This window comes from Apium graveolens, chromosome 3 (genome assembly GCF_009905375.1).
Source record: "Apium graveolens cultivar Ventura chromosome 3, ASM990537v1, whole genome shotgun sequence".
In the NCBI taxonomy this organism is placed as follows: domain Eukaryota; kingdom Viridiplantae; phylum Streptophyta; class Magnoliopsida; order Apiales; family Apiaceae; genus Apium; species Apium graveolens.
In genome coordinates this window covers 219,044,420-219,051,960 of record NC_133649.1, presented here as the reverse complement: position 1 = coordinate 219,051,960, position 7,541 = coordinate 219,044,420, and the positions used below count along the sequence as shown (strand labels likewise).

At 38.9% G+C, this 7,541-nt stretch overlaps 1 non-coding gene across 1 annotated transcript; it reads left to right on the top strand.

The window, feature by feature from the left end:
* Positions 1–5,702: 5,702 nt before the first annotated feature.
* Positions 5,703–5,809, top strand: LOC141716523 (small nucleolar RNA R71). The gene has a single exon (XR_012573230.1). It is a non-coding gene; the product is annotated as a small nucleolar RNA R71 (small nucleolar RNA).
* Positions 5,810–7,541: the final 1,732 nt, after the last annotated feature.

Genomic DNA, 7,541 nt, shown 5'->3' with positions numbered 1-7,541 from the left:
TCTTTACCGCCATACCACTCCTGCTTCACCGAAATCGTCGAGCTATCAATGGGAGCACTCGGCATCTGCAGCTGCTCATGCTAGGGCCACCTAACACCAACCGAAGTACACAATTTTGTAATAATTGAGGCATGAGGAATTGCCCCTGTGGTTCCCCCTCGTAGAAAATGTAGCATACTCTGATGAATCACATAGCCGAGATCAACATATTCTTCATTCAAAATCCCCCACAGCAGAATAGTCTGATCCACAGTAACCTCGTGTAAATGTGAAGATGGCATGACATTATCACACACAAATAGGTTCCCAACCCTAGTAAACCTGTTCATACAAGAAGCAGAAAAAGTAAGCGGCTCAGTGGTGCCTGTTTTGTACTTCCACTCCGTGCTTGGAACACACAACTCTGCCAAAATATAATCCAAGTCCAAATCCTCCCTAATCTTCTGCACCCAATCATCAGCAGTCCTAAGCCTCGAGGGTTGATTTATAACCCAACGAATAGCAGCCAGATGATAATCAACAGTCCACCCACAAACAACAGAGGCTAGGGTTTGTGGGTATAGGAGATGTGTTTGTATGTATGTAGATGTATATATATAGGATAGTGGTACGAGAGGTGGGGAGTTGTTTAGGGTGTAGAAATAGGGTTAGAATTAGGGTAGAATTCAGGTTTGGGCTTGGGTCAATCTGATTTTCTATTTTTTTCATTCATTTTTTCCTTTTCCAGATACCTCACGCGGGCGTGCCGTGTAGAGCGCGTGCGCGCCGCAATTCTGGAAAAATTTTTAGTATTTGATTTTTTTTGTTTTTTTCTTCAGCAAAAATACAACAAATGCATGGGTTGCCTCCCATGAAGCACTTGTTTTATGTCTTTAGCTTGATGTAAAATGTCGCAATCAAGTTATCACAAGAACGACGCTACCACCTCACGGTTCACCGTATCCCCATAATAATGCTTCAACCTCTGACCATTTACTTTTAACACTTGGTCCGGATGCTTATTAAAAATTTTCACAGCTCCATGTGGAAACACAGTTTTGACAATGAACGGACCTGACCACCGTGACTTAAGCTTTCCTGGAAATAGTCAGAGACGAGAGTTGAACAATAGAACTTGCTGACCAGGCACAAATATCTTGTGCACTAACATTCTACCATGCCAACTCTTAACCTTCTCCTTGTATAACTTGTCGTTTTCATAAGCCTGTAGACAAAATTTGTCGAGTTCATTAAGTTGGAGCATTCTCTTTTCTCCTGCAGCTTCCATGTCAAGATTCAGCTTCTTCAAAGCCCAATATGCTTTATGTTCTAGCTCCGTAGGCAAATGACACGCCTTACCATATACCAACTGGAAAGGAGACATGCCTAGAGGAGTCTTGAATGTTGTTCTATAGGCCCAAACAGCTTCATCTAGCTTCAAAGACCAATCTTCCCTTGACGGACTCACAACCTTCTCCAAGATTCGCTTAATCTATCGATTAGAGACTTCAGCTTGCCCATTAGTTTAAGGATGATAAGTTGTGGCCACACGATGATTCACATGATATATTTCCATTAATGCATTAAATTTACGATTCCAGAAATGTGATTCCTCATCACTGATTATGACCCTTGGAGTACCGAAATGTGTGAATATCTGCTTATGAATAAAATTGATCACCACCTTAGCATCATTGGTTGGAAAAGCTTTAACCTTAACCCATTTAGACACATATTCCACCGCCAAAAGAATATATTAATAATGGCATGACGAGACAAATGGCCCTATGAAGTCGATTCCCTAAACATCGAAAATCTCAACTTCGAGAAGCATATTGAGAGGCATCTCGTCTCTCTTGGACATATTTCCAACTCATTGGCAGCGATCACATCTCAACACGAACTGATGAGCATATTTAAACAAAGTAGGCCAGAAAAATTCCGCTTGAAGGATACGGGCAACTGTCTTCTCTCCACCATAATGGCCACCATACACAGTAGAATGATAGTCTCGCAAGATACCCTCTGTCTCACTATACGGAATGCACCTCCTGATAATCTAATATGCCCCATGTCTAATAAAGAATGGCTCATCCCATCGATACCACTTCACCTCATGTAGAAACTTCTTCCTTTGAGCATAAGAGTGTTCTGGGGGAATAACATTACTCACAAGATAGTTCAAAATATCTGCAAACCATAGTTCTTCTTCTTGCACCCCCAAAAAGTTGCTCATCTGGAAAAGATTCATTGATCAATGTCTTATCCTGTGAAGCTTTGCCTTGATCTTCCAAACGTGAGAGATGATCTGCTACCTGATTTTTTGTACCTTTCTTGTATTTGATTTCCAGCTCGAATTCCTGTAACAACAGAATCCATCGAATCAATCAAGGTTTTAAATCTTTCTTCAAGACCAGATATCGAATAACACAATGATCAGTGTAAACCGTCACTTTTTTCCCAAGCAAATAAGATCAATATTTCTCGAAACCATATATAATTACCAAAAGTTCCTTCTCTGTAGTAGTGTAATTCAGCTGAGCACCATTAAGGGTTTTACTAGCATAGTAAACCACATGAAAAAAATTCTTCTTTCTCTGGCCAAGAACAGCTCCGATTGCAAAATAACTAGCATCACACATCATCTCGAAGGGCTCATTCCAATCAGGTGCAGTAATAAAGGTGTTGTAGTCAAACTCTTTTTCAAACTCTCGAAAGAAACCAAACATTCTTCATCAAATTTGATGGGAACATCCTTCTCCAACAGATTGTACAAGGGTTAGAGATTTTGGTGAAGTATTTGATGAATCGCCGATAAAAACCCGCATGACCAAGAAAACTGCGGATTCTTTTAACTGAAATTGGTGGAGGAAGATTTTAAATAACCCCCACCTTGGCCTTATCCACTTCAAGACCTTTGTTAGATACCTTGTGCCCAAGAATGATACCCTATTGCACCATGAAGTGTCATTTTTCCCAGTTGAGCACCAGATTGGTCTCAACGCATCTTTTCAGCATCAAGCCAATATTATGAAAACACTCATCATAAGAAGTCCCGAACACAGAAAAGTCATTCATGAACACCTCCACATTAGTACCAATCATGTCTGAGAATATGGCCATCATGCATCTCTGAAAAGTAGCAGGTGCACCATAAAGTTCGAAAGAAACTCGACTAAAAGCGAAAGTGCCAAAAGGACAAGTAAAAGTGGTCTTCTCTAGATCTTTTGGGGCAATGCAAATCTGATTATAGCCCGAATACCCATCTAGAAGACAATAATACTCATGGCCAGCCAACCTATCAAGCATTTGATCGATGAATGGAAGAGGGAAATGATCCTTCCTGGTGGCTTTATTCAGCTTCCGATAATCCTTGCATACTCGCCATCATGTGATTATCTGAGTAGGAATGAGCTCATTCTTTTCATTAGCAACAACTGTAATACCTCCTTTCTTAGGCACACACTATACTGGGCTCACCCATGAACTATCAGAGATAGGATTAGTGATCCCTGCATCCAGCCATTTAAAAATTTCTTACTTCACTACCTCCTTCATGATAGGATTGAGTCTCCTCTGTTGTTCAACGGTTGGTTTACTTCATTCCTAAAGCAGAATTTTATGCATGCAATAAGAAGGGCTGATTCCCTTGATATCTGTTATAGTCCATCCGATTGTTGATTTAAACTCTCTCAGAATTCTCAAGAGCTTGTCTTCATCACTACCTGAAAGGTTAGATGCTATAATAACAGATAAAGTAGATGCATCACCTAAAAATGCATACCTCAAGTGATCAGGCATTGGTTTTAGTTCAAGTGTGGGAGCTTCCTCAATAAATGGTTTGAGACGCTCTTGAGAATTTTCAAGCTCTAATAATCCAAGAGACTCGAATGGCAAGTCCAATCTCCTTTTCCACGGAGATGCATTCAAATACTGCAGTTTCTCTTCCCCTTCTTCATCTTCACTATCAGATTCCTCTGTTATGGCTCTCTTTAAGGCGTTAGTCCTTAGCAATTGATCAAGCTCTGAATTCACTACAGAGTCGACCAACTCTACTTTAAAGCACTCTTATTCATCAGTATGGAATTTTATTACATTAAAGACATTAAAGGTAATGTCCTGATCCAGAATCCTCACAGTATGCTCACCCTTCTACACATCGATCAGAGTTAGGCCAGTAGCTAAGAATGGTCTCCCCAAGATAATGGAAATCTTTTTATCTTCCTCAAAGTCCAGAATGACAAAATCAGTAGGGAAAGATGAGTTTGTCCACCTTAACCAATACATCCTCCACTACACCTCGCGGATAAGTGATGGATCGATCAGCCAGTTATAAGGACATGTTTACATGGATCAGGGAGACCAAGTTTCTTGAAGACAGACAATGGCATCAGATTGATGCTAGCTCCCAAGTCACACAAGCACTTGTCAAAATACGAGTTTCCAATAGTGTATGGTATCGTGAAGCTTCCTGGATCTTTAAGTTTATAAGGTAGTTTCTATTGCAGCACAGCACTGCACTCTTCCATTAGAGCAACGGTTTCCAACTCCTCAAGTTTAAGCTTTCGAGAAAGAATACCCTTCATGAACTTAGCATAGCTCGGCATTTGTTCTAGAGCTTTCGCAAAAGGTATGTTAATATGCAATTTCCTGAAAACCTCTAGAAACTTGGCAAATTATTTATCGAACTTCTGCTTCTGAAGTCTTTTAGGATATGAAGGAGATGAATAGACTTGTTTATCTCCTGTATTTTGCTCAGGAGTAGTGTTTTTAGTAGAAGTCTTCTTCATTTCCGCTTCGACCCCCTTATGATCAGCTGTTTCCTCAAGAATTGCATTTTCTGAAGCTGGCAAGGGCGCGGGCGCGCCCACCTTCTGGAGAAATTTTTCAGATTCTTTGTTTTGATGATTTTTAGGGCTAGCGACATTTCCAGACCTCAAGGTGATTACCTTCAACTGTTCCTTGACTTCCCTCTTGCCTGGATTAGCTTCTGTATCACTAGAAAGGGTTCCTTGTTGTCGGTTCAATAAAGCATCGGCAATTTACCCTATTTGATTCTCCAGAGTTTTAATTGAAAACTCTTGGCATTTTCACATCAGCCTCAACTCCTCCAATTCAGATTTTTTATTCGAAGATGGACCTGCACCTCCATGAGATTATTGTTGCATTCCCTGTAGCTGAAATTGTTGCCTTGGTACAAACTGTTGGTGAAAACCAGAAGGATTGAAAGGCTTATTTCCAAACTACCGGTAAGGTTGTTGCATACCACCCTGATTATTGCTCCAGCTGAAATTAGGATGGTTGTGGTTCTTAGGATGATAAGTGGCAGGAACTGGTTGTCGCGACCTCTGAAAGTTGTCACAAACTGAGCTGATTTACTAGATATAGCACATTTCTCCATCGCATGTGAACCTGCATAAAACTCATAAACACTAGTTATCTGATGAACACCATAGTTAGCCAGAAAATCCACTTTCATAGTTAACGCCTTTAGCTGAGCAGCTATAGTTGTAGCTGTATCCACCTCCAGAATTCCTGCTACCTTGCCTTGTGGTATTCTCGAAGTTGGATTCTGATATTCATTAGCGGTCATTATCTCAATTAGCTCATAAGCTTCCTCATAGCTCTTAGCCTATAAAGCTCCACCTGATGCTGCATCGAGTATAGGTCTTGACTGTGTTCCCAAACCATTATAAAAGCAATTTATCACCATCCAGTCAGGCATTCCATGATGAGGACACTTCCTAAGCATCTCCTTATAGCGCTCTCAGGCTTTACATAGAGGTTCACCTGATTGTTGTACAAATTGAGTAAGAGCATTCCTGATTGCAACTGTCTTTGCCATAGGGAAGAATTTAGTAAGAAATTTCTGAGCAAGATCCTTCCATGTCGCAATAGAACCTGATGGTAGAGAGTGCAACCAGCTCTTAGCTTTATCCCTCAGAGAAAATGGGAAAAGTCTCAGTATCACAGCATCTTCGGAAACATTGTTGAATTTGAAGGTGTCGCAGATCTCGATGAAATCCCTAATGTGCATGTTGGGATCTTTCGTTGCAGAACCTCCAAACTGGACTGAATTCAGTACCATTTGAATCGTTCCAGGCTTGATTTCAAAGGTATTAGCTACAATGGCTGGTCTGACAATGCTAGACTAAATGTCATTGATTTTCGATTGATAATAATCCTTCAACGCTTTCGTTTCTGCTATTGGTTTTCACATTGCAACAAAAACTTCTTTTTCCTCTTCTTCAACTTCGTCTAGTATTTCCTTACGAGATTGAGAACGTGTTTGCATACATGCTCTCTAGAGTACCTGAAACACACGAACAAAGTAAACCTTGTAAGAAAATAATCCGAGTCAGTAAACTTTAACGACCACTGATTACAAGCACATAAACTAAATTTAACACCGATCCCCAGCAGCGGCGCCAAAAACTTGTTCGCACAAAACCACGGAAGCGTACACGATCATAAGTAGTATAAGATTAAGTTCCCTCCCACTGAGACTGGTTTAAACAGAATATGCACTTATGCAACAATGTATGGTTATTATTCACTGCTAAGACAAGTATCAATTTTGAGTTGATTAACTAAATTAAAGTGATTATACTAGCATGCATTAACTAAGAGAATAAAACTGATTTACTTATATAAGATAAAACATGGGATTCTAACTTCATTAAATACTTCATTCAGAGTTTATGCCTTTAATCTTAGCATGTGATGGTGATGACAACTAATCAGATAACGCAAAATTAGTATACGCTATCTTTCGACATACATATATCCTACTACTAAACATCCACAAATAAGATAGAAGTTGAGCAGACACCAATAATGCTTAGACCATATATGTCTATAAGATTTGAAAACATAATGGTTTAATGAGCAAGTTATCTATTGAGATTACATAGGGCAACGTAAGATGGTTAAAATTACACTACGAATCATGCATGACAACATACATAAACATATGCTAGCATGCCAAGTTCTAAACCTCTATATCCACTTTCGCTTCAATAAAGATTAACAAAAGACTTAGATGTTAGTTAAGTATCTAAGAAGAATAAGTACAACCATACTAGGAAATCATAAATCGCCACACACTTACGATTTAGAACAATCAACTGTTGAAATCCATAAGTAAATCCGCTTGGACCCCATGACAATGATTAGTTTATGTAATATTCCGTATTTTTAGAATTATTATAATTATTATTTGAATATATATATATATGCTTTTATGATTTATAAGGAATATAATGGTGGATATTTTATTCTTGTTTGACGAGTTGGTGTTATTATAAGGTACTGTGTTAATTGTTAATTATTATATCAATCCTTGTTAATTTCTTAAAATATTTCTTTAAATGTATTATTTTCAAAAGTTTATTTGAAACCCGATCATTTTATTGATATCGGTAAATTGAGTTCGTTTTGTAATATTATGGTTTGAGTGGATATTCGGTCTGCTATGTGTTGTATGTAATATTAATTGTGCGGGACTCAGTTGTGATTGAGGATTATTTGTATTATTAATTACTGAGTCGTATCGTTTTGTT